Raw genomic sequence first — 23,992 nt, 5'->3', positions numbered from 1 at the left:
TTCATCCTGCATACAAAAAAGCTGACTTAGTATGATCTTGCTTTGCTCAGGCGTATTCTGACTGTCAGAATGTGAAATTAAAATAATTCCCCTTTGTTGTCCTGTTATGCCCTAAATTTTCTTAGATCTAAGTGCTCTGTTCCTTTGGTACCTTTCAAGCACTGGGTGGATGCAAGGATGACTCTGTGAATATTCATATGGATCTGAAAGTGCATTGTCTCTTTGCTACGCTGTTGAGGGTGCTTCTTTTTTTCCTCATCAGGATTCACTGTCAACAAGGAGTTGTGTGTAGCTGCGTCTGTTAGACCCAGTTAAACTGCAACCAGGGTTTGAGTGACCAAGGAGCAGGCCGGGGGGCATGAACCACCCAGACCCTCCCTGCTTGCATGCAGATCCCCCTGCACCCAAGGAAGGTCTGTAGGTAGTTGAGCAGTATTAGAATGTCCACCTTGCATGGATCTTTGGCATCTCCAGGAAGAACATAAGAAGAGCCTGCTGGATGAAGCCAATGCCCCATCCAGTCCACCATACTGTTCTCACAGTGGTCAACCACAAACTGGACAGGAACACAAGAAGACTCTGTCCACCTTTGATTCACAGCAGCTGGTATTCAGAGGCTCTGATAGTGGTGGTAGAACATAACCATTGTGGATGGTAGTCATTGATAGCCTTGTCCTCCATGAATTTGTCTAATCGTCTTTTAAAGCTAACCAAGGTAGGGCTGGGAAAGACACCTGTCCCAGACTCTGGAAGACTTCTGCCAGTTAATACTGAGCTAGAAAAACCAATGATCAGTATAAGGCAACTTCCCGTGTTCCAGGATCTAGTTTGGGGGTTTCCATGTGTTGGGTGATACTCTAGCCTGAATGGCAACTGGAGAACCCTTCTCATGTTCATCCTATGATGGGTCTCCCTATGTACAAAGAGAAAGTGAGTCCAAAATGCTGGCCCTACCACTGAGGCTGTGTATGTCCTCTGCCACACCCTGACACCCACACAATATTTGCATCAGTGAAGCCCATGTGTGCAAACTATTACAAGCATAAGCGTGCACATGAACTGGAACCCTGCTCAGGTGGGATTTCAGTTTCTAGGGAAGCTGGCAATGATCCTACAAAACACCAAAACAGAAAAGAAGCAATCTGCACAGGACAGTGATGTCAAAAGGACATCACTACAATCCCATGTGCCCACCTTGCAATCCATAATTGATGGTTTCTTATATCTTAACTGAGCATTAGGGTCTCACCAATATCAAGATTTACAGAGCACTCCTAAGTATAGGAAACTGGCTGTTCCAAACACCCTTCAGAAGTGGGGCAGCTACAGGCTTAGACAACGTAAGTCTGCTAGATGGAAAACAAACCATTAGTTTGACTTACACTACCAATTTTTATAGTGTAAGTTCTGCCAGGTCACCAGGACACGTGACTTATCAGAAGAGAGTTAGGATCTAGCATATGTCTCCCTTGCCCAGTCCCACCCCCACAACATTTCCAGAACACCAATTTTTTCAGGGCTTATGCCAGCACAAGATCTCCTGAGCCAGGACAAGGGAATTGTCAGTGTATCTCCAGCTAAGCTAGGATGTGCGCCTTATGCCAACACAGCCCAGTTATGCCATAAATTAGACAGCTGACCCAAAGATCTGCTGGATTCTAACTTGCTCATCCAGGTGGATCTTGGGCATACACTCTAACGCACTCCATTAAATATGCAATAGGCCAATTTGGGCATTTATTTGTCTCATGTGATGACAATTGCAAGGCAGTGTGGGGAGTGCACTAGCAAGCCCCACAGTCTCCAGTGTTCATCATCTTTACAGCTCTCCATGAGATCTTCTGGAGTAGGGAGACTCTTCATGTGTACTAGAACGCTGAATACATTTTATTTATTTGAATATTTATGTACCACCTTTCAGCCCCCATATCCAAGTTTACCTGCTCCATAAGAGCTAGGCCTGACTAAGGTTCATTTTGTATCATTATTTCCAAGTGTGACATAATTGGGTTGCAGCCTGATGCCCTGATCCAATGTAGGGGGGGGATTTGACATAGAAGGTCCATCTGGAGTGTGCACTCTTCCCACTACAGAAACTAGCTGGATCCCACTGAAATGACTGAATCCCCCACTTTTAAGAAATGCACACAGGGACCTGCATCCCTATGTAGAACCACCAGTTCTTACGTGCAGCTAGACTAGAGCTGCATCCAGGCCCTTCACAGTTTTGCTCCACAACTTTTAAATGTTATTGCAGATGTCAGTTAATCCCCGCTTAGTTTCCACTTCTACTTTTCCTTCATTTTAAGCCACGGTGCCCTTTCAGTACTGCTGCCTGCTATTTTTAAATAAGAAAGTGAGGGGGTTGGGTGCAGAGCCTTGTCCAGGTATATACAATAAAGGATGTCTGCTGCCTCATTCCTTTTGAGATTTTAAGTAGTGTGCACTGTGTGATCTGAAGTCCGTAGAGGATACCGGGTTCCCGAACAGGGTTATGCAGAGAGTGGAGAGAGAGAAGATTTAATTAGAATCTGAGGTGAAGTGAAAGAGAATGGGATTGCTATGCACAGAGTCCCTGAGTAGCAGGTTCATAAGGGATACTTTCGCTCTTTCTCTTTTTTAAAAGCGTGTGGGTGTATTTTACTACTTGGGAAAGGTGAGAGGCCCAGCCACTGGAATTTCCTCTTTTCTTCTCATAGCACAAGGAGAAGCCATGCTGGATGTTTCCACTTTGTTCCATAGCTTGGCATAAAACTTGATCTGAAACCTGCAGCTCAAGGAGGAAATAATAACAATTCACTTCACTTACCTTTCAAAGCTTTCACCCTTCTGATCTCTTGCCTCCGTTAAGCCAGCTATTGCAAAACAGCCCCTGCAGCTCAAATGCTAACCCAAACCCTCCAACGTTCCTCAGATGAAAATAGGGACATTTCTTACTCCCCGCCAACCCCCCAGTTTTGGTCCTCCCTGAAGAGCATTTCCTATCAGAAGAAGGGAAATTTTATTTAAAATATCAACTCTCCTTGCACTCCACTCCCACTCCCCCTTTCTTCCCTCCCTGCCTTCCCCTCAGAGACAGTGCATCTCACAGGGCTGGGCCTCAGTTGTATCAGTCTGTCCACCTCCTCTTCTGCTCTCCAGCAGCTGCTATGAACTGCCCAAGGGAGGGGGCCAGCAATGGCAGCCATGGAGGGTCTATGGAGAGGCAACAGTATGCTCCCTCACAACTGCAGTAGCTGCAGCTGCTGTTGCTCATACGAGTGCCAGCTCATTGGCTCATTCACCCCAAGCTTGGTGGTGGCAGCACTGGCAGAGGAAATAGGGACATCCTGAGATCAAATCAGAAGCTGGGGTGGCTTTTCTAATTCCAGAACTGTCCCTGGAAAATCTGGAAACTTGGAGGGTGCGATAACACCAGCTGTGAGTTAGCAATATCAAGCACCTTGGGCTGAAACCTCACACACTGATATCACTAAGGTGGACTCCATCTGATCCTATGTCTTATCTGCTGGGAGCTTACAGTGCAGTGAGGGGCCCGGGAAACTGGAGACATGAGGAAGCTGTGGGTTCTTGTTCTTATTTGAGACATCTGAACTTCTAGCAGAACTGGCCCTACCATTAGGCAGAGTGCCTCAATCGGCCTCAGGCGGCAGGTGCTGGAAGATAGCAGCCCTAAACACTTGTCTCATTCCCCGCTGTTGCCACACAGCCTGCCCTGGGACCTGAATCTGGCCTGTTGCCTCAACAGTGTTGCAGAATGCTATCTACCACCAGAGTAGAAGTGAGATTCAACTGCCAGTCCAGTCCATTTCTCTATATGTGAATAGGAGAGAGATGCCATCTTGTCCTTAGCCTCAGGCAGCAAAATGTTTTGGGTCTGTCCTGACCTCTAGCCTCAGATGAATAGTCGGGCATTAATTTCTCTTTTTCTAGGTGGCTTGCTTGCATAATGCTTGACTTCATATTGACTTGAGGTCTGCAGGATGCTGTTGCAGGATCCCACACTGACCAACCTCCACAGAGGTCTCATCTGCATTACAATAATTGTTCAAATTTGAAGTTTCAGACAAAATGGATGCCCAAATGGATACCATACTTCTGTTGGGTGGCCGCTGTGGTGATCGGGTGTTTATGTAAATAATATTGTGCGCATATGTAATAATAAGGTAACTGAGGTGCAAAATGTGGTAGATGTGTAGGTAAGTATAATATGTGAAGTAATGGTTGTTGTTTTTTTGTTAGGAGAGTGTATGGGCTTGGAAGGCTGGAAATGAATAATGATTGGATAAGAGTTTGAAAGGGAGTTTGGTAAGAGACAGAGAGTGTCAGTTGATTGGTGAGTGAGAGTTATATTAGGAAGGGGCCAGATGCACCCCTGTGGTGAGGGAATTCCACATCTATGGGGCTGTCACAGAGAATGCCCTTTCCCTGGCCACCACCACTGAACTTGTGGTGGAACTACCAGCAGGGCCTCCTCTGTTGATCTTGACAACTGAGAGGTTTTGTAGGGAAGGAGTGGACCTTTCAGATATTTGGGACCTAAGTTGTCTAGGGCTTTCAACTCTAATGTAAGTACCTTGAATTTGGGCCCAGAAATTAAAAGGCAGCTAGTCATGCCTTCTAACTTTTTGTAGATTAATCTGAGGAGATGCATGCAACAAACCTCGTGCTTAGAGAAAGGGTTGCTTCACAAATGATGCCTCCTGCCCCACAACTGCTCTTGACCACCTGTTATATGCTGTCTTGGTTTATCCTGCAAATCTGTGCTCCAGTGATTTAAAAGAGGTCTGTGCTTTGGTAAACATAGACTGGAAGAGCATAAATTGCCCTGTAATACAGTCTTAGTCACCACACTTTGGTAGTGGCAATGACTGAAATGCCAGGCCATAAACTATACTTCATGCTCAAGCAGGTTGTGACATATCTGAGCTCCTAGTTTCAGTTGCTGGTTCTTGTTTGCTGCTATTGCTGTATTATTGCTAGTGTTGTGCTGGCATTATTTAGTGTGTTCTGCTGGTGGTGCATATATTGCTGCGGCGGTGTGCCTTGTGTTCTGCTGGCGTAACAGGACTTCCACCAAATCCTACAACCCAGCCCTCCCCCCAGTTGTGTGTTTCCAGATGTTATTGGACTTCAGCTCCCACCACTTCAGCCAGATTGACCAATGATGACCAAGATGATGGGAGTTGCAGTTCTGCAACATCCAGGGACCCAAGCTTGGGAGAGACTGCTTAGCCTCTCAGCCATTAGATCCTCTGCACAGGATTGTACCCCCAAAGCAGTCCCCCTGACAAATTATCAAAATGTGATGTTGTGTTTAGAGTGTCAGATTAGGACCTAGGGCACCGGGGTTTAAATTTCCATTTGACCATGAAGCTAACTGGGTGACCTTGAGCCAGTCACTTCCTCACAGACCAACCTCCCTCACATAGTCACCACGAAGACTGAGGAGGGAGAGAACCATGTGTTCCCTCTTGAGCTCCTTGGAATATAGATGCAGTCAATCGATATTTGTTCCTCCCTAAATGTTACACTTTCCACTTGTTTAAGTGAACCTTCATAGGAAAACTTCCTGGTGGATTGCCTCCATTATAAGTAAACTAATCAACTACAAGGCTGGGAAAATCATACTAGTGAAAAAACTAGGCATGCCATTTAGCAAAGACACAGTGTAGGGTTGGAAGGATTTGTTAATTTTGGTTCTCTCATTTTGTCATTTTTCTAATCTTAAATTCAATTCCCCACATTGTTCCACCAATAAGTAATTTTTTTTTTAACCTTGTGAAAATAAATTGCATTTTAGTGAAAGTTTCTCCTAATAAACACATTTTTGAATGCAGATTTAACTAATGTACATGTTTTGCATGCAGTATGCCCTAACAGAATGCATTTTTGTAAACATTGGTTTAGTTGGAGAACTGCATTACAAATTTTGGAAATGTGTATCTTTTCAGGATGGCTGTTTTTCAGTTCATGAATTGTTTGGAAAGTGTGCATTTGATAAATTTGCCCTGAAATGCAAACTGAATTGAATGTATCAAATATCGCCATGCATACGGTATATGTTTTATTTAAATTACATTGCCACTGTAAGCAATATACGCCAGACTTTTCATCATTAGCATTAAAACTATAATAAGGAATTTCAACTTTTTTATTTTTTAAAGAATTAGAATAAAATAGAGTTGACTTGCCAGGTAATATTCTATTATTGCAGAAGGCCAGGCTGAATCTCATCCATTCATCACATACAATAGGTATTACGAGTGCCCTCTAGTGTCTATTGAACACAGATATTCATGTGTTATATTTATACTGTAGGTGTCCCCAAAGACATTGATTGATTGACCCAAGGAATTGTATGCTGCCTTTCCATTTCCATTTGAAACTCTCAGGGTTGCTAGAATTGTTTTTTCTTTTTTCTTTTTTTTAAAGAAGCTGAAACAGTAAAAAATATGACAATCACATATAAGCACATATAAAAATTAACGAATGGGGGGAACTAGGAAATTTTAACACTTGAAAACCCTGCTGGAACCAGAAAAAGAGAGAGAGATAAAATCTTTTCAATGCTGGAAAATCATCAAGAAGAGGTAAAACAAATACCAGACCCTCTAAGTTTCCCTGTTTTCCAGGGATAGCTCTGGATTTACAGAAGCTGTCCCGGTTTCTGATTTGATCCCAGAATGTCCCTCTTTTTCTTAAAAAGTAAAGGGACCCCTGACCATTAGGTCCAGTCATGACTGACTCTGGGGTTGCGGCGCTCATCTCGCTTTATAGGCTGAGGGAGCCGGCGTACAGCTTTCGGGTCATGTGGCCAGCATGACTAAGCCGCTTCTGGCGAACCAGAGCAGCACACAGAAATGCCATTTACCTTCCCAGCGGAGCGGTACCTATTTATCTACTTGCACTTGACGTGCTTTCGAACTGCTAGGTTGGCAGGAGCAGGGACCGAGCAACGGGAGCTCACCCCGTCATGGGGATTCGAACCGCCAACCTTCTGATCGGCAAGTCCTAGGCTCTGTGGTTTAACCCACAGCACCACCCGCATCCTAAGCCCTCTTTTCCTTAGGACGAATATAGCATAGGGCTTGGGTGAAGGAGAGATGTGTCTGAATCTTGCATAGCCATGGGGCTCCCTAGGCATCTTCAGATCAGTCACTGAAATGGCCCCTGCCTACCTCACAGGGCTAAAGTTGAAGGGGTTCTGGGCTGCCCAGATGACAAGACTGCTTTGCTGATGTGGCCCGAAGGAAAGTAGAGCAATGTGTTGGGCACCAGCTTGGCTGCAGGAGTTGCCAGAAGGAAGTGTACAAGGCACCATCCAACTGGAGAAATGTTAGAGGTTATGGCATTATGTGACTCCCAAGCCAAGGAGATAAGTAACTGTATACAACCTTTAGAAGATACCAGATATTATTATTATTACAGTGGTACCTCGGGTTACATACGCTTCAGGTTACAGACGTTTCGGGTTACAGACTCCGCTAACCCAGAAATAGTACCTCGGGTTAAGAACTTTGCTTCAGGATGAGAACAGAAATTGTGCTTCGGCGCCGTGGCGGCAGCGGGAGGCCCCATTAGCTAAAGTGGTGCTTCAGGTTAAGAACAGTTTCAGGTTAAGAACGGACCTCCAGAACAAATTAAGTTCTTAACCCGAGGTACCACTGTATGATGATGATGGTGGTGGTGGTGGTGGTGGTGGAATAGGACATCCCTATTTTTATTGGAGAAATGTTCGAGGATATGAAATACACCTGGGAAAAGAGATAGGAACATTTGAAGCTGCCTTATACCACAGACCAGAGGTTTTCAACCTTTTTGAGTCCACGGCTCCCTTGACCAATTGCATTCTTTCTGCGGCACCCCTGTGCGGCTCAGGAGCCAAGTTATGTCACAGCAGAGTTGGCAGGCTCTCACCATTTTTCGAACACCCTCCCTTGTGGAGTGTTCCCTCAGCCTCCTCTCTTCTCCCCTCTCCTTGGGAGTCTTCTGGGCAGCCTCTGCTGCCACCCTTGGTCTCTGAGCTTCCCCTCCCACTGCACCAAAGATAGGTGCTTCCTCACATTGCCCCACAGGGACCTGGGAAGCCCCTGGGAAGCCCCAGAGGCACCATTTGCCTGGGGAGCTTGTAGACAGGGCTGCTGCAGCCACCAGCTGTACAAGCCTTTGGGAGGCCAAGACATGAGAGGGCATCAGAGGAAGGAAGGGAAGGAAGGAAAGAGGGACGGGGCCAGTGTTGCCCGTGGCACCCCTGACCATCATTCAAGGCACCCCTGGTTGCCATGGCACACTGGTTGAAAACCACAGCCACAGACCATTGGACCATCTAGATACACAAAGGATGGGGAGCCTGTGGTTCTTCACATGTTAGACATGGCAAATAGTGGAGGCTGGTGGGAGTTAGGATTCAACAGCATCTGGAGGGCCACAGCTTTCACATCTGTTGTCTGTACTGCCTGGCAGTGACTCTCCAGGGTTTTGGGCAACAGACATTCCAATTCCCACATGGAGATGCTGGGCATTGAACCTGGGCTTTTCTGCACCGGGTCTTCCCCTTCCTGGACTTGACCCTAGTTTTCCAGGTAGCAGCTGCAGCTAAGAATGTTTTTTGTCCTGCTTCTTTGGTCCACCAGCTACAGTTGTTTAGGGCTCCCAACGTCTCTTTCCTTCAATAGGCTTAGCACAAGTCTACACCCATATACACACCAGGCAAGGAGAAAGGTGCGACATACATTTGGGGATGGATTAATCTATCAATTGTGTTTTCTAATTTTACAGTCTTAAATTCAATTTGCCATATTTCTGCATCAGCTTGTGAAGTGTCCCCCCCCCCCGGTATACATCTTTGAATATGCAATTTTGCCTGATATTCACATATGTACAAAATATTCCTCTAGTACAATACATTATTGTATTTCACTAAATATATTCATTTTTAAATTGCTGTTGTTTAGTCGTTTAGTCGTGTCCGACTCTTCGTGACCCCATGGACCAGAGCATGCCAGGCACTTCTGTCTTCCACTGCCTCCCGCAGTTTAGTCAAACTCATGCTGGTAGCTTCGAGAACACTATCCAACCATCTCGTCCTCCGTCGTCCCCTTCTCCTTGTGCCTTCCATCTTTCCCAACATCAGGGTCTTTTCCAGGGAGCCTTCTCTTCTCATGAGGTGGCCAAAGTATTGGAGTCTCAGCTTCAGGATCTGTCCTTCCAGTGAGCACTCAGGGCTGATTTCCTTCAGAATGGATAGGTTTGATCTCACTTCCATACATCACTACTGGGAAAACCATAGCTTTAACTATACGGACCTTTTTTAAACACACACCCTTAATACTTATTTTCGTACATATTTGGTTTTGGTTGGCAGACTGCATAACAAAACTCAGAGGAGTGCAAATCTCAAAGGAAAGCTGTGTTTTGGTTCATATATTGTTTTGGGACATCGAAATTAGTAGGTTTGTATGGAAATGCAATCCAGAGTGGATTTCTCCTTCATTCCCAGCTGAAAGACAGCTAAAAGTAAAACTGCATGATGGGGTGAGGAGGACTCCATTTTGAAGCTAATGTTTCTGAACACAAGAGACTATTGTTACCATTGCTTGCTGTCAACTGCACCACAGTAAGTTGTTTTTACATATAAGAACACAAAACACGCATACTGAGTTTCATCTGACATATGTTGGAGGGTATGGGTGAAGGGAGCTCTGAAAGAGTAACTACTACTCTGAGAAAAAGAATTTGGAAGCCTTGCTGCAGACAGTTTAGATATACAATTGAAGTTTTATCCTATTATTTTATTATTTTATTTAGAGAAAATTCTGTTTGGCTTGTTGCAAGGAAGCCATTTCTGACAACCTTTTTATTACCTTGGACCTAAATAAATAGAGCTGTTAAAATAGCTTCCAGATGACCGTTTCCCTTTTACTACTACTAATAACATTATGTCACTTTTTTTTCCCTTTTGCTTTGCTTTAATAAGCTTCACACTCTTTTTCCTTTCCAGTACTCTTATGTATGTTTATCTTGAAGCCTGAAGTCTGTTTTTCCTATCCTGTAAAATAATGTGAAATGGACAGCTTCTTTTCGGATAGCAAAGCTTAATTGCGATGAGACATTCTGGAATATTTGTGTCTTGTATTATTCTAACCTCTTGCATAGATTTGGACCGAGGCATTCGCAGATCCCGCCCACCCACCCCCCTCTGTGCCCCGGCCACCATCCCACAATGTTCATAAATGAGGTCTGCATCTTGGCCTGAAAACTGTTACCAATCCTGTTCCAGTTAGAGAGATTTGGCAGGAGATTTCATGTTGATGCTCCTAAAGCTTTCGACCGCTCCGCTGATGTTCACTCCACAGTCTCCCTCCGTTATACAACCCTCCTAAGACAGCCGCACTGCAAACGAAAAGCAGATGTGGCGTATCTTCCTCTTCGAGCTGCAGTGGAGGCCTCTGGCCGGGCAGCTGGAGTGTCCTTGGTCAGAGAGAAATGCTGATCCACCTGCAAATAATAAGGGTTAATTGTGAGGTTAATGCAATGCAGCGTTCCCGCTGTACGAAATAGCTGAGGGTTACGGTGCAGCGAAAACATTCACACATGCAACTAATTTGGCACATATCCAGACAAAGGAAACCTTTAATAAAGGGAACCATAGAGCATGTAATTGCATGTGTGGTTGGAAAGCTTCTAATTATGTTGTGCTAAAGAAGGTTCCTCCTGTTTGCATGGGGTTGTGTGCTCTCCAGTAAACAGATAAATGGTGTACTATGAATTGGAATGACTGCCTGCTCTCATGGCATGTTCTTCTCATTCTGATTATTAATATAGGTGGTGACCATTTTGCGCTGGGGTTCTCTTCCTGGCCCCCAAGCACATCACCAGAGTGCGCCTAAGGGCACCCTGCCCTGCCCCATTCCATTCTGCTCTCTTCTGGGTCCAAAAGGACCCATGTATTGGCAATTGTGCATCAATTGGACACACTTCAAATGGTTGCCCCCTGTATTGTTGTTCTTGGTTTGTTTATTTACTAAATTTGTATACTGCCCTTTATCCAAAAATCCAGTATTTTTTTTCTGGGGGTACACAGGGGTATGCATACCCATAAACAATCTAATGGGAGAAGAAACTATTTTTTTAAAAAAGTTTCTTCTCTAGCATGGTGAATTGTCAGTACCGTTGCTAACCCCAATGGCAGCCTCATTTCCTGTCATGGTGTTTCCTGAGTCTCAGACGAAAGTGAACATTTAATATGTGAAGGGTAGGAGTTGGAATCTAGCATGGCAATTGGTCAGTTTCGTTATTACCACCTCTGATGGCGGCTTCATTTCCTTTCCTGGTATAATGCATGTTCTTCATCCTTTTGTCCATTTACTGTATTTATTTTTCCTGATTTGAACTATAAAATGGTGATTTTCTTAAGCCAAAATGAGAGTACGCCTAAACATTTTTTTTTAAAAAAGCACTGCAAAGATCTCAGAGTGATTCACAACATAAAAATGCAAAACAAGAACACAAAATACATCATAAAAATGTTCAAATAACTCACCTCCCACAAACACATAGCCTGGCACCTAAAGATATGTAAGAAAGGTGCCAGGCAAGTTTCCTTGGGGAGAGCATTCCAAAAATGGGGAGCAACTGCAGAAAAGGCCCATTCTCATGTTGCCACCCTCTAGACCTCTGGAGGAGGCATACAAAGAAGGGCCTCAGATGATGATTGCAGGTTCCTGGTCACTTCATATGAGGAGAACTAGTCCTTGAAGTGGTCCTGGTGATACCCCATATAATGAGGGTCAGTTGGAACTGCCCCATCATTCAGTATTATTGATCTACAATGTGCAACTCCGGGGAAGGGGATGAATGAGACAGGGCAAAGTGACTACTTTGGGGGGGGGGGGTCTGAAGACACCAAGGTGTCTGATTCTAAGGCAGCAAGAAATCTCACTGATTCTCCCAAGATGAATCATGATTGTTAAATCTGATACTTGTAAAACATAGCTGAACTGGGAACACAAGGATGAGATACTTCTATGGGAAGTTGTTAAAAAATGGAATAAAATCAGAGTGCCGTGAAGAGAGGAATTGCCTTCCTGATATTAAATGCAGGTGCAAATAGTATTTTAACTAAATAGAGTAAAAGGGGATGGAGAAGGGAAAGGAGATTGTTAGCCGTTTTGAGATTTCTTAGGGTAGTGATAAAGCGGGATATCAAATTCAAACTACTCTTCTTCTTTTGATTGGAATCTAGTTGAACTGAGAAATAAGAGAAATTGCATCAAATGTTTTAAAATATAAAAAACAAAAACAAAAATATGTAAAGGCAGGATGCCCTTCATGAAAGGACTTATCTTTTTGCATCCCCCCCCCTGCTCCAAATTAACCAAATATTTTACTCTCATTGGGGGCAAATAGTCCTACAAAAGAAGAGGAGAGAATATTCTGCCCAGTGCTCATTTATTTTATTCAATTCTCCAATTTGTAGACTGTCCTTTGCTACATCAGCGGGATCCCGGGGAGGCTTCAAACAATGCAGAAAATGCATTAATATATTAGCCAGCTTAATTAATAAAAAAGAAAAACAAGCAATAGTGCGACATCATGAGAATAACACAACCAAATAATGGTTAATATTTTTGCTCCAAGAGGCTGGGAGAATAGAATTGTTATTAGTTGTTGGTAATCCATGAAGATCTCTATCATCTGACCTTCCAAGGGAAAAGCATAGCAGAGTGACCTGATATTGTCATTCCTCATGGTCCCTCCCTCCCTCCCCCTCTCTTTCGTCTCTGAGTGGGACATGAGTGGATCTCAGCTTTGGCATTCACACATGCACACCTTGTCATTTCACATACTGTAGCCACAGAAACAAGTTTTTAAATTGTTTATAACCCGTTGAAGGTCAGTTATGCTTTTATGGTGCATATTTCTCCAAAGAACAACCAGCCTCTTTAAATCGGTGGTGGACAACGACAAGTGACTATGGTGTAAACGGATATAAGAAACTGTCTTACTGTATGAACTAGGTCTCACCATTTGTCCATCAAGCCTAGGGCTGTATGCTCTGACTGGCAGCAGATCTTCAGAGTTTTGGACAGTGCAATGCTTCCATCATTGGGCACCCAATCCTTTTCTTTAACTCTCCGCATGCCTTCAAGTAAAATGCTCTATCACTGAGCCATGGCCCCTGTGGCGTTCGTACGGAGCCCCCAGTCGTCTCACGGGCTATTGACCCATACACCACTAATCCACTGCCACCAACCAGGTCCTCCCCGGTAAATCACTTAGTCTCAGTCAGATTCTTAAGTTAACAAAGAAGAGTGCAGTTTATTGCAAACACAAATAAACTTTAACTGTATTCAAAATGTTGTTACTCTTTACCTTTTTAGTCTTATTTTATCCTGTCTCTAACTCTTCTACCTCCCCTCACACAAGAACCAACTGCGCTAACTGTCTCTCTATTTTCAACTGTCTGCCAACAGCATTCCCAACTGCCTTTCCCAACCAACCAACTAACTAAAACCAACCTTGGGCTATGCCCTTTTATAAACAGGTAGGCTCCGCCTCTGGCTTTTCTATTGATCTACCGATTAACTAGGGACGCGGGTGGCGCTGTGGGTAAAACCTCAGCGCCTAGGACTTGCCGATCGCATGGTCGGCGGTTCGAATCCCTGCAGCGGGGTGCGCTCCTGTCGTTCGGTCCCAGCGCCTGCCAACCTAGCAGTTCGAAAGCACCTCCGGGTGCAAGTAGATAAATAGGGACCGCTTACCAGTGGGAAGGTAAACGGCGTTCCGTGTGCTGCGCTGGCTTGCCAGATGCAGCTTTGTCACACTGGCCACGTGACCCGGAAGTGTCTCCAGACAGCGCTGGCTCCCGGCCTATAGAGTGAGATGAGCGCACAACCCTAGAGTCTGGCAAGACTGGCCCGTACGGGCAGGGGTACCTTTACCTTTACTACCGATTAACTCTTTCTCTCCCACTGTACAGACATTTTCAAAAGAATGAGCAAACGCCACAGCCACCTTAAAGAAGTCGGTGTAGCAGGTGGTGAATCCTTCCACAGTGTGCCATAGTTGGTTGGATGGTGTTTGCAAAGTCCTTGAAAACAGAATAAAGGTTACAAGATCTTTATTTTTATCTGTAAAATGTTGGAAGGCAGAATGTCAGGTGGGTTTTTCTGTCTACAGGGAATCATTTCCACACTCATTTGTCTGCCATGAAATGTCTGTGATTAACAGGTGATTTGTTTCTCAAAGCTCTTGCACACTTACTGTTAACCCCCACAATTTAGTCACAACCATTTCTAAATCATGCCTTTGCCAAGTAATGTTATTCATGCATTCTGCTGTTTGTGATCTTCCTCTTTCTCTCATGGCAAACTTACCTTTTTTTTGGGGGGGGGGAATCTTCCTAGAGTAAATTTAGATCTTTTGGATGAAGGGTGGGAAATGTTGCTTAATACAAGCTAAAAATGACTGTAACATATTTATCCCTACATATCCAGGAATGAGAACAGTGCAGAACATCAAAGTAAGTGGCAGTTAAGTCTGTTTCTTACAGCTGCATTTAGTGGATATACTCCTGATAGTTTGAGGCCATTTGCCATTTCCATTTTTCATTACCAACGTCAAACAGTTTACAGAGAGACAAGCTAAATTAAAACAGAAGACAAAAAGAAAACGCTATCAGTTCCTTCAAGAAGTTTACATTTTGTGGGAGGGAAGGTTGTCCTTGATGATCAACGGCTTCATGAAGGCCTTTGGGACATCTAAAAGCCACCCAGTGATGTCTTCTCCCTGTCAGGAGATTTAATACAGTAATAATAATGTGGGAATGTTAAGGAAAGTAGGAGAGGATATACTGTTTTGATATTATCCCTCCTCACTCATGCTAGTGAGTAAACACCAGAGCACATTCCCTTTGCAACTTATTGGAAGCAAATAGATGATTCATTAGAATCCTTTAATTAAGCAGTCCTGTCTGGCTTGTCCAGTCTGGATTGTTCCTGGTAAGTTTCCCCTTTATTTCCCTCTTAAAATAATAATAACACAACACAGTCTTCTTTAAAAGTAAGAATAAAGTTTTACTCACATTCAGTTCACAGCAGTAATCTGAAGGCAGGCTTTATCCTGTGGCTACAGTCAAAAGAAGTCTGAGTTACATCTCAGACTTTCTGCTTGTGGGCTCCATCCTATGTGAAGGTTGAGCCATGTGCTGGCTAAGAGCCAGGAGAGTCCAAGAGAAAGAGTAAGAGAGTAAGAGTTCCGAGGCCAGCCCTTTTATATGGTCAGCTGGGGTCATGCCCATCTACCTGGTCACACACAGGGGGAGGAAGCTCCAGAGCAGGTATGACAGGAAGTCCTCTCTGTCTGGAGCCACATTCCCCTGTGTGTCCATTCTAGGCAACCAGAAAATGCTGTACTTGACTGCTCTAGTAATAATACATCCCACAAAAAAATACCCCAAACACCCCATCTTGATCCTACAAGATTCTGTTTTGGTATTACGGTTACAAAGCGCCCTTGCAACTGTACAAATAGTTGGTAGATATTCTGTTCCCTCGTCCCTCCATCTTCATCTGGGCAGGGAAGAATCCCAGTGATTGATGAAGGGAGATGGTATTTTAACCAAGCTGTGATGGATGCCGCTGGGGTGAAAGGGTGAGAGCTATTAATAAACAGAGTCTGAAAACCTTTTAACGCCATCATTCACATTCACACGTCTTTAACCTCGGCCACCTTGAGATCCAGCATAGACTTATTGCAAGGGAATAAAATGTATATATATTCATGCTCGTTAAGATATTTAATTTGCCCTGCCGAATGGATGAGGCGCTGGTGGCACTGCCGTTTAGCATCTCCCTTGAATGCAGAAAGGTAGCAGATTTATGTCAATCCCATTGGGTGCTGACATTTTAACCCAGTTATCTGTGATTTATTCAGTCCCTGACAGCGCCAAAAGAATGATGTGTTTTGCCCGAAGGCTCTGTGGGTGAGGCAGCTTGACACATGCCTTTTCTTTCTCTAAAAAGGGGTGATCTCCTCAGCTGTTCTGAGGGTCCCAGCACTACAGTGGGCAGAGAGATTGTTTCTGAAATACTGTCTTCAGCTATTTGGTATGGGCATGCGGCGAGGGAGAAAGTGGAGGTGGAAGAAAGTGAAATGCTGATTAACCCCCCTCATGCCACCATTTTTGTGTTTGTGCCAGTTTCCCCTCAAGCTTCTCCAGTTATCAAATTCTACAGGTCATTTGGCACAAGAAATGGGCATTATCAGAAGCAATGCTGAAATTCTTCCAGACCATAGGAAGTTGTCTTATACCAAGCCAGAACACTGGTTCATCGAGTTTAGGACTGACCATGCTGACTGGGTGAGCCTCTCCAGGGTTTCAGACAAGGAGTCTTTTCCAGTTCTCCATGGAGATGCTAAGGACTGAAGCTGGGGTTTTCTGCACACCAAACAGAGGCTGCACTGCTGAGCCACAGCTCTTCCTAAAAGCCTACGTGGCACCAGCCTCCTTCAAGCCATTACTGCCATGAATGGGACCAGCACGGTAACGGGGGCTTATGCCTTTTGCCTTACCTATAGAATTTCACAGTTCTCCACCTGCTGCCATTTTGGGACACAGAATCTGAAGTGGACTGTACTGTTCTGCTGTTTATGTGCATACTGTAGGCATATCAGAGGGAAATTATGTATAGGTAACTATAATAGAGGAATTAAGGTAAATGCAGGGGAGGGAGGGAGCTTGGAATGTTGGTAGTGAGTGATGATTGGATGAGACTTTGAAAGGGCTGTTTGAATGATGCTGGAGACAGTTGGCAGAATTCGGTTTGGAGTGGTTGATAGTGGAGTTTGGGAGTGGGTGTGAGTTGGTGTGAGAGTTGCTGGATGTGTGGCAAAAGGGGTAGTTTCTTAAATTGGATCAGTCTTGCCTCTTTTGTAGGTCTGGTGATAGTGGGTCTCGCCCCCTTGGTGGAAAGGGCCTTGCAGGGAGCGGCCTTCACGCCTCATGTTGATCCTCCTTTCTGGCTTCCACCAAGCAATTCCATCAGGCTGATATCAGGAGCATCAAATGCGATCAGCAGTTCCTCTGCATCTATCTGCCTTTGCATCTACCTTCTCTTGGAGAGCCAGTGTGGTGTAGTAGTTAAGAGCGGTAGTCTTGTAATCTGGTGAACTGGGTTCGCGCCTCCGCTCCTCCACATGCAGCTGCTGGGTGACCTTGGGCCAGTCACACTTCTCTGAAGTCTCTCAGCCTCACTCACCTCACAGAATGTTTGTTGTGGGGGAGGAAGGGAAAGGAGAATGTTAGCCGCTTTGAGACTCCTTCGGGTAGTGATAAAGCGGGATATCAAATCCAAACTCTTCTTCATCATCATCTGCACGTCATGTCAGTGCACAGTACTCTGGATGTTCCCTGCCTCTCATAGCCAAGTTTCGCTTTCTTCTTCCATTTAGTTTGCGGTTTAGCCTTCTCGTCTCTCATGCACGTCTGCACCGGTCTGGAGATCCTCTGCCTGACGGAGTCTACTAGAGCTATAATCCCATGTAACACGTCTTTAGCTTGGCAAAGGGAATTTTGTCATACCTGCTTTTGCTCTGTATCTTTATGCTCCAAAAGCTTAAGTGCATTGTCAGCTGTTTGTACACTGAGTAATTATAAAACCCTTATTATTTCTGTTTTGAATAAATAATCGTATTGCACCACCACAAGCTCCTTATTGGGTTTTGTTAGGAGTGGAGTATTCAGGTACATATATCAGTGGGGGCAGCAGAAATGAGGGGAAATTATACGGAAGACCCATTTTAAAACCCCCAGTTCAGAGCTGTACATATTATAAAGAATAACAAGATTACACAGGGGTGTTTTGGGTAATGCCAGAAACCGTGCAGCTGGAATGGTGGTGACAGCCTCCAGATATTATGTCCTATCCAACATGGCGATGGTGGAAGGGGACTATGCAACTTTTAGGGCAAACTTGCACCACAGCTACAATAATTTATGAATTGATTTATGGACTTATTTCAATGTGTAGCCTGCCCTCCAGAAATGCTGGTTGCTGGTAACACTCCCCCCCCAAACAGCACCCCTCCCTCTCAAAACAATATCATATAAACCTGAAATGAAATAATGTGCTCTCACTCTCCACGCATGTTTAAGCCTGGAGCTCTGCTGTTGGCCACACAAAAATGTTGCAATTCAGTCTCCCATAAACTTCTACATCTTGTGATTGATTATGCAGAGTGGGGCTTATCTGCCCCCCCCCAATATTCTATTCATGCTGGCACCTCTGCCCCCACTACTAACTGCTTCTTTCCCTTTAGACATTTGTAACACCACAGGGAGTCCATAGCCAGTGGCTTCCAGTGAAACAGCCCCTTGTTGTCCACCTTGAGGGGGAAAGGTGTAATGAGCACCACTTTATAAAGACATTTGTTTAGAAATAGAAACTGGTTTGCTTAAGCCTTGTGGTTCTCTTCATTACTTTCATGGGTGGTCTTGAAAAAAGCTTTGCAGGTTAAAACATCCCTGAATGGCAAACACAAGCCAAGTGAGGGGGCTGTCTATAATCTGACAGCATCACCAAGGCACAGCCACTGGCTTCTGTTGGACATCTTCATCCCTGACCTCAGCCTACTAACTTCCACTGCCTTCCACCAATTCATCCACTTACCTTGTGCCTGGAAGGCGATCTCTGCCATCTTCTGAACACAATCCCCAGGCACACGCTATCTGAAGGGTGACTTACGCCATCCCTTGAATGCACCCGTCAGATACACACACCACTCACCTTCACCCCATTTGAAACCTTCCATTCGGACAGACACATCCACTCATCAGCCGCTCTCTGTTCATTCACATAACATGCAGGGGTACCTCGGGTTACATATGCTTCAGGTTACATACGCCTCAGGTTTCAGGCTGTGCTAACCCAGAAATAGTACCTTGGGTTAAGAAATTTGCTTCAGGATGAGAACAGAAATCGTGCTCTGGTGGCGCTGCGGCAGTGAGAGGCCCCATTAGCTAAAGTGGTGCTTCAGGTTAACAACAGTTTCAGGTTAAGAACGGACCTCCGGAATGAATTAAATTCTTAACCCGACGTACCACTGTAATCCAGTTTCAGTCTACAAACATCTACACAGCTTGTGTCAACGGGCTTCTGAAAGTGAATTTCAACCAGCCTGCATCCACAAACACTAGCCTGCTGTAGTCTTGCATTTCCACCAGCTTCTGAATATGAACGCCACCAGCTTCCACCCACCACCATTTGCCAGCTTCTGCCTGGTCCAGTACCAGAAATCAGCCGGCTTTGGATATCAGCTGCCTTCAAGCCACAATCCCACTCAGCAAGTGAACTTGCCTTCTCATTGCTCCACAGCATCCCATTACCAGAGGATCGGGCTTATTTGTTGCTCTGCACACCTCCATGCTGAAGGAGACTACCCAGCAGTGTTCTCCTTGAGGAGGGAAAAGCCTTTTGCTTTGGATTTCCCCTTGGCCCACCTTTATAACCACCCAACTGCCATGTGCTTTTGTGACATCACAGGCAGTCAACAGACAATGGCAACAGCTGGGGAGACATCATCATAGCCTCAGAACACTGGGCTCCTTTGCTTGTTTATTATTTAAAAAGACATATGGACTACTACTTATTTGTACCAATACCAGAGAAGGGCATATCATAACCGGGGGGGGGGGGCATTCTTCAGTCCAACGGCAAGAAGCTTTATGTACACAGTTAAAGGAAACACCCCAAAGCAGGCAAAAACACCCAAGAAGGATGTGAGGTATGCCTGGTGAGGGCCTGGGGAGTGTCCTGAAGGGCCACATTTGGCCCACAACTCAGTGCTTTCCTACTCCAGTCTTAAATGATAAAAAAACAGGGGTTTCTATCCTTATGTGTTCTAAGAGTAGACCTATGAACTCAATCAGTCCACTGATTCCAGTGATATCTATAGGCCTACTCAGAGTATGGTGTGCTGCAGGAGCACTGCTGGAGCCAATCTTGCTGTCCTGCCAGTGTGACGAAACCACAGTGACCTCCTGCCACCTTGACACTCTCCCTGCTGGGCAGAGACCAGGCTAACATTGCAGCTCTGCCCCAGCCAAATGAGCTGCTTCTGGTGAAATGTGTGATCAGATTAGTGAATATTGTATTGTATTTTATTTTTAAAAATGCAACCATTTTGGGGGCTGAGGGAAACCATACTGAGACTATAGCTGGCATAGGCAACCTCGGCCCTCCTGATGTTTTGGGACTACAACTCCCATGATCCCTAGCTAACAGGATCAGTGGTCAGGGATGATGGGAATTGTAGTCCCAAAACATCTGGAGGGCTGAGGTTGCCTATGCCTGGAATATAGCATGGGATGGGTTGAGGGTTAACCCACCTCCTCTATTTTCCCAACAACAACAAAAATCCCCCTGAAACTGCAGTTTGTCTCAGGATATAAGCTGTCAACAGAAAAACAAACAAATCCGGCACTCTAAGCTGGGGCAAGTCAACAACCTTTCAACCATTCAAATCAGTGAGAAATGTCCCAATATCTTCCTAGAATGAGGATTCTGTTCAGGAATGGGCTGGTCTCTTACAATCCAATTTTTACTGCTGGTGTGTGGACATTCTGTTTGGCTTTCCAGTGTGCTGCCTTTCCCTCTTAACTTCATTATTAGCATTCTTCCTAAATTAGTAGCTACTCTGGACTGAGAGTATCAGAGATGTCCTCCTATTTAATTTGCCCCTGGCATCTGAAATCCAAACAGCAAAAGTGGCAGTGTCTATTCCAGAATCCACTTTCACTTGTTCAGCACTTTCCTTTCTTCGGCAAAGAGCACACTTCATGCTTTCTTGGGAATTCATTAAGGATTAGTTCAGATTGGCTAAGAGGGGAGGCTACTGGAGACACCATCCTGTTCCAATTTTCCATTTCACCACCACAGCTGTATTTTCTACCTTTGGTAATTATATGCATCCCTATGACTCGTAAAAGCATATTTGCAAAAATTTGGTCTGCAGCCTTTTATACGTTTCCAACTTCACTTTTGACTGTGATGGGAAGAGACATTGCTCTAAATGCTTAAAGTGAAGCAAGATCCCCCCTCCCCTTTAAGCCAATTCATTTATGTTGTGAATAGGAACCTTTGTTGAAATCAGACATATTAGGATGTCAGTAACATAATGAATCGCTGCATTTCAATTCCCCACATGAAAGCAACTTCTTTCCAGTTTCCTCGTTTCACATGTACACATGTAGGATTTATATGCAGATCTTTTGGCACACTCAGTCATTCATGGGTCTCTTCTAGGAATATCTGTGGCAATTTGACTCATCCCAGAACTGGAACATAGAGACTTTCTAACTCAGGGGTCAGCAAACTTACCACACCTCAGGGTGGTGTCTCCAGCACCGATTGCGTGGCAGGCCGGAGGGTGGAGGAGTGCGTGCCCATACGCATGCACATACGCTACTTTCGGCGCACTTCTGGGTCAGAGGAGCACTGGAAATAGCTTGTGCGCATGTGCACGGGCCTCCTCTGACCTGTGTGTGCACCAGAAATAACGCTTGCGCATGTGCAAATAATGCTTGCACATGTGCACAAGCTATTTCTGGTGCTCCTATGACCTGGAAGTGGGGAGCCACGCAGCGCTGGTAAGAGCGGGTGGCGGGGGTCGCTGCGAGCCGGATAAATGAGTCCCTCAGGCCTTATCCGGCCCGCGGGCCTTAGTTTGGGGACCCCTGTTCTAACTCAATCCTTTCCCTGATCTAGTATTGACTTCCTTTTCAGTTCCTGTATTATCACCTCCCCTTTTAAAAAGTCAGGCATTTATTCATGCATCACTGGAGGATTGTGGGTGCTCAATGATGTTGAAGGTCAGCCATAGGCAGATGGCAGCTGAGCCAAGAACAAGGGGCATTTCCCCCTCAGGAATAATCTGGGTGGGTCTGCAATTGTGATGGTGGGTGGGGCCAAATCTTGAAGTGGGTGTAGCTGCCACCTTTTGGTTACATCAATTTATCTCTCTCTTTCACCTCTGTTCACTCTAACACACTTTCTGCTACCCTCTTCCTCCCCTTTATTCCCTCCTTGCAACCCATGTGAAATTAGGCTAAGGGCTATGTGGAACTAGGCTGAGCTCCACCGGATCACAGCTTCTGACCTGAGCTCGAGCTGATCCGTCAATTTTTGTCCATTTCAATCAATCCCTCCCCCTTATCTCGCCCTGTATATGCATTTTGATGAAACAGTATGGAAAGCAATCACAAACCTAAGTGTTAATTAACATCCAACTTATGCAATGTTTGTGCACATGCAGTTTTGCGTGCTGGAGAAACACCTCTTAAAAGAATCTCAATGCAGCTGTATGTGGACTTTAACACCAAGATTAGTGGTTTGTTTGTTTTTTAGCATTGTTTTAATCAATGCATACTGTACATGGACACTGGTAAGGAGTTGGGTACAGAGGGGAGAAAAGACATAAGCTGGAGGAACTGAAAGCTCAGGCTCAGGCAAATGTTTACAAGGACAGTATTCTGCACAAACTTGAGAATAAAAAGTGTAACAATAGGGGATAGCACAAGCATTGTACGTTGGCGACAAAATTAATCCCTAGAGAAATTTGAATGAGAACTATTTCAGGACCATTTCTACTTGGATGGAAATCACTGGTCTCCAGTAGATCCTAAATGCTAATTGTGAAGTCCTTCTCTGACTGTAGATCCTTATCTAGCCAAATGGGCTCCATCCATTCCTAAGAAGGAGGAATCAGTAGGCTCGGGGGACTGTAAGTTTTGGAGAAATACAAAAAGCATTAGGGAAAACCCTAATGGTTGTCCACCCCTAAGAGCGTCCAATGAGAACTGAGCGTGCTCAGCGGTCATGGATTCCCATGTGGGGAAGGAATGATGGTACGAAGTGTCCCGGAAGAGGGCTGGCTGGCTGGCTGCAACCCTGAACTGGAGCATTCCACACTGCAATATTTTGTTATAGGTTCTGCTTGTGAAAATGCACAAAAGACCTGTTTTTCAAGGACTAATTCCCTAGCCACTAATCCTTCAGCAGGTGTTCATTCTATAAGCCACATCTTTACTGTTTTTTTTTTAAAAAACCATTAATTATTTCAAAACTTTCTATACCACCCTTCATTATATGAGTTTTCATGATGGTGTGCGACTTAAAACTAATACGCAAACAAGAAAGCAGAGCCCCAGACCTTCCAAAAAAACAGACAAAAAACCTGGACAAACTTAGAAATCTGTTTTAGGTTGATATCATTGGCAGCTTTCTTGTTTTTGTACAGGGATTGCCTTTCAAAAGGATCGTGTTTCCTATATTCCAAGAATCAAGTGAAATAACTGTGTGCAGAATCTGGCATATAATAAATTGAAGAGTTTGCTTCATTTCTTTGTGATTGATTCTGATGCCATTCCTCAAAGCGCTCTTCTGGTTCATGCACCATTATAGAGAGATTAGACGGGGAGGGGGGGTTGCTTTGAGCAGAGTATACCTCAGTAAAACATCAACAATATGTACATCCCGCAAGAGTCTACTTTGCAGTAGAATAAGAAACTCTTATGAGGAATGATACTTTGTTTCATAAACTCTCCCAAGTTCTTTTTAGTATTGACATCCCATGGCAATTATATCTAAAAGAAACAAGACCATTCGACAGCAAAGGAGATGGAGGCAGTCATTGCGGGTTTGGGGGCAAGGTGTCATCAGTATGCAGCGGTGGGCAGGATGAGGAAAATAAGCCGAGCCTCAATGCCTGCAAGATGGAGGCACTGTAGGTGAGTGGTCCTCATGTCTGAGATACTAGCCAATCATTAACCTTGGATGGGGTTGCCCTCCTCTGGGTCAAACTTTGTCACTGGAGGTCCAGGTAGCCTCAGTGGTTACGAATGTCTTTTACCAGCTTCAGCTGCTGCAATAGGCATAGTGATACCTGGACTGGGAGCGCTTGACCACAGTAGTTCAGACATTGATGACTT

At 44.7% G+C, this 23,992-nt stretch overlaps 1 long non-coding RNA gene across 4 annotated transcripts; it reads right to left on the bottom strand.

Annotated features, from left to right (window-relative positions):
• Nucleotides 1-10,205: 10,205 nt before the first annotated feature.
• LOC128424252 (uncharacterized) lies at nt 10,206-16,960 on the bottom strand. 4 transcript variants are annotated; one of them, XR_008332960.1, is made up of 6 exons: nt 16,579-16,959; nt 15,089-15,215; nt 14,705-14,793; nt 14,020-14,095; nt 13,030-13,297; nt 10,206-10,500 (listed from the first exon to the last, which is right to left on the bottom strand). It is a non-coding gene; the product is annotated as an uncharacterized LOC128424252 (long non-coding RNA). The 4 variants fall into 4 exon arrangements; XR_008332962.1 differs by lacking the exon at nt 10,206-10,500 and adding an exon at nt 12,313-12,413 and having other exon boundaries at nt 16,579-16,960; XR_008332963.1 differs by lacking the exons at nt 13,030-13,297; nt 14,705-14,793 and adding an exon at nt 14,494-14,648 and having other exon boundaries at nt 16,579-16,960.
• Between the last annotated feature and the right edge of the window lie 7,032 nt (nt 16,961-23,992).

This window comes from Podarcis raffonei, chromosome 12 (assembly GCF_027172205.1).
Source record: "Podarcis raffonei isolate rPodRaf1 chromosome 12, rPodRaf1.pri, whole genome shotgun sequence".
Taxonomy (NCBI): domain Eukaryota; kingdom Metazoa; phylum Chordata; class Lepidosauria; order Squamata; family Lacertidae; genus Podarcis; species Podarcis raffonei.
This window is presented reverse-complemented; position numbering and strand designations above follow the sequence as displayed.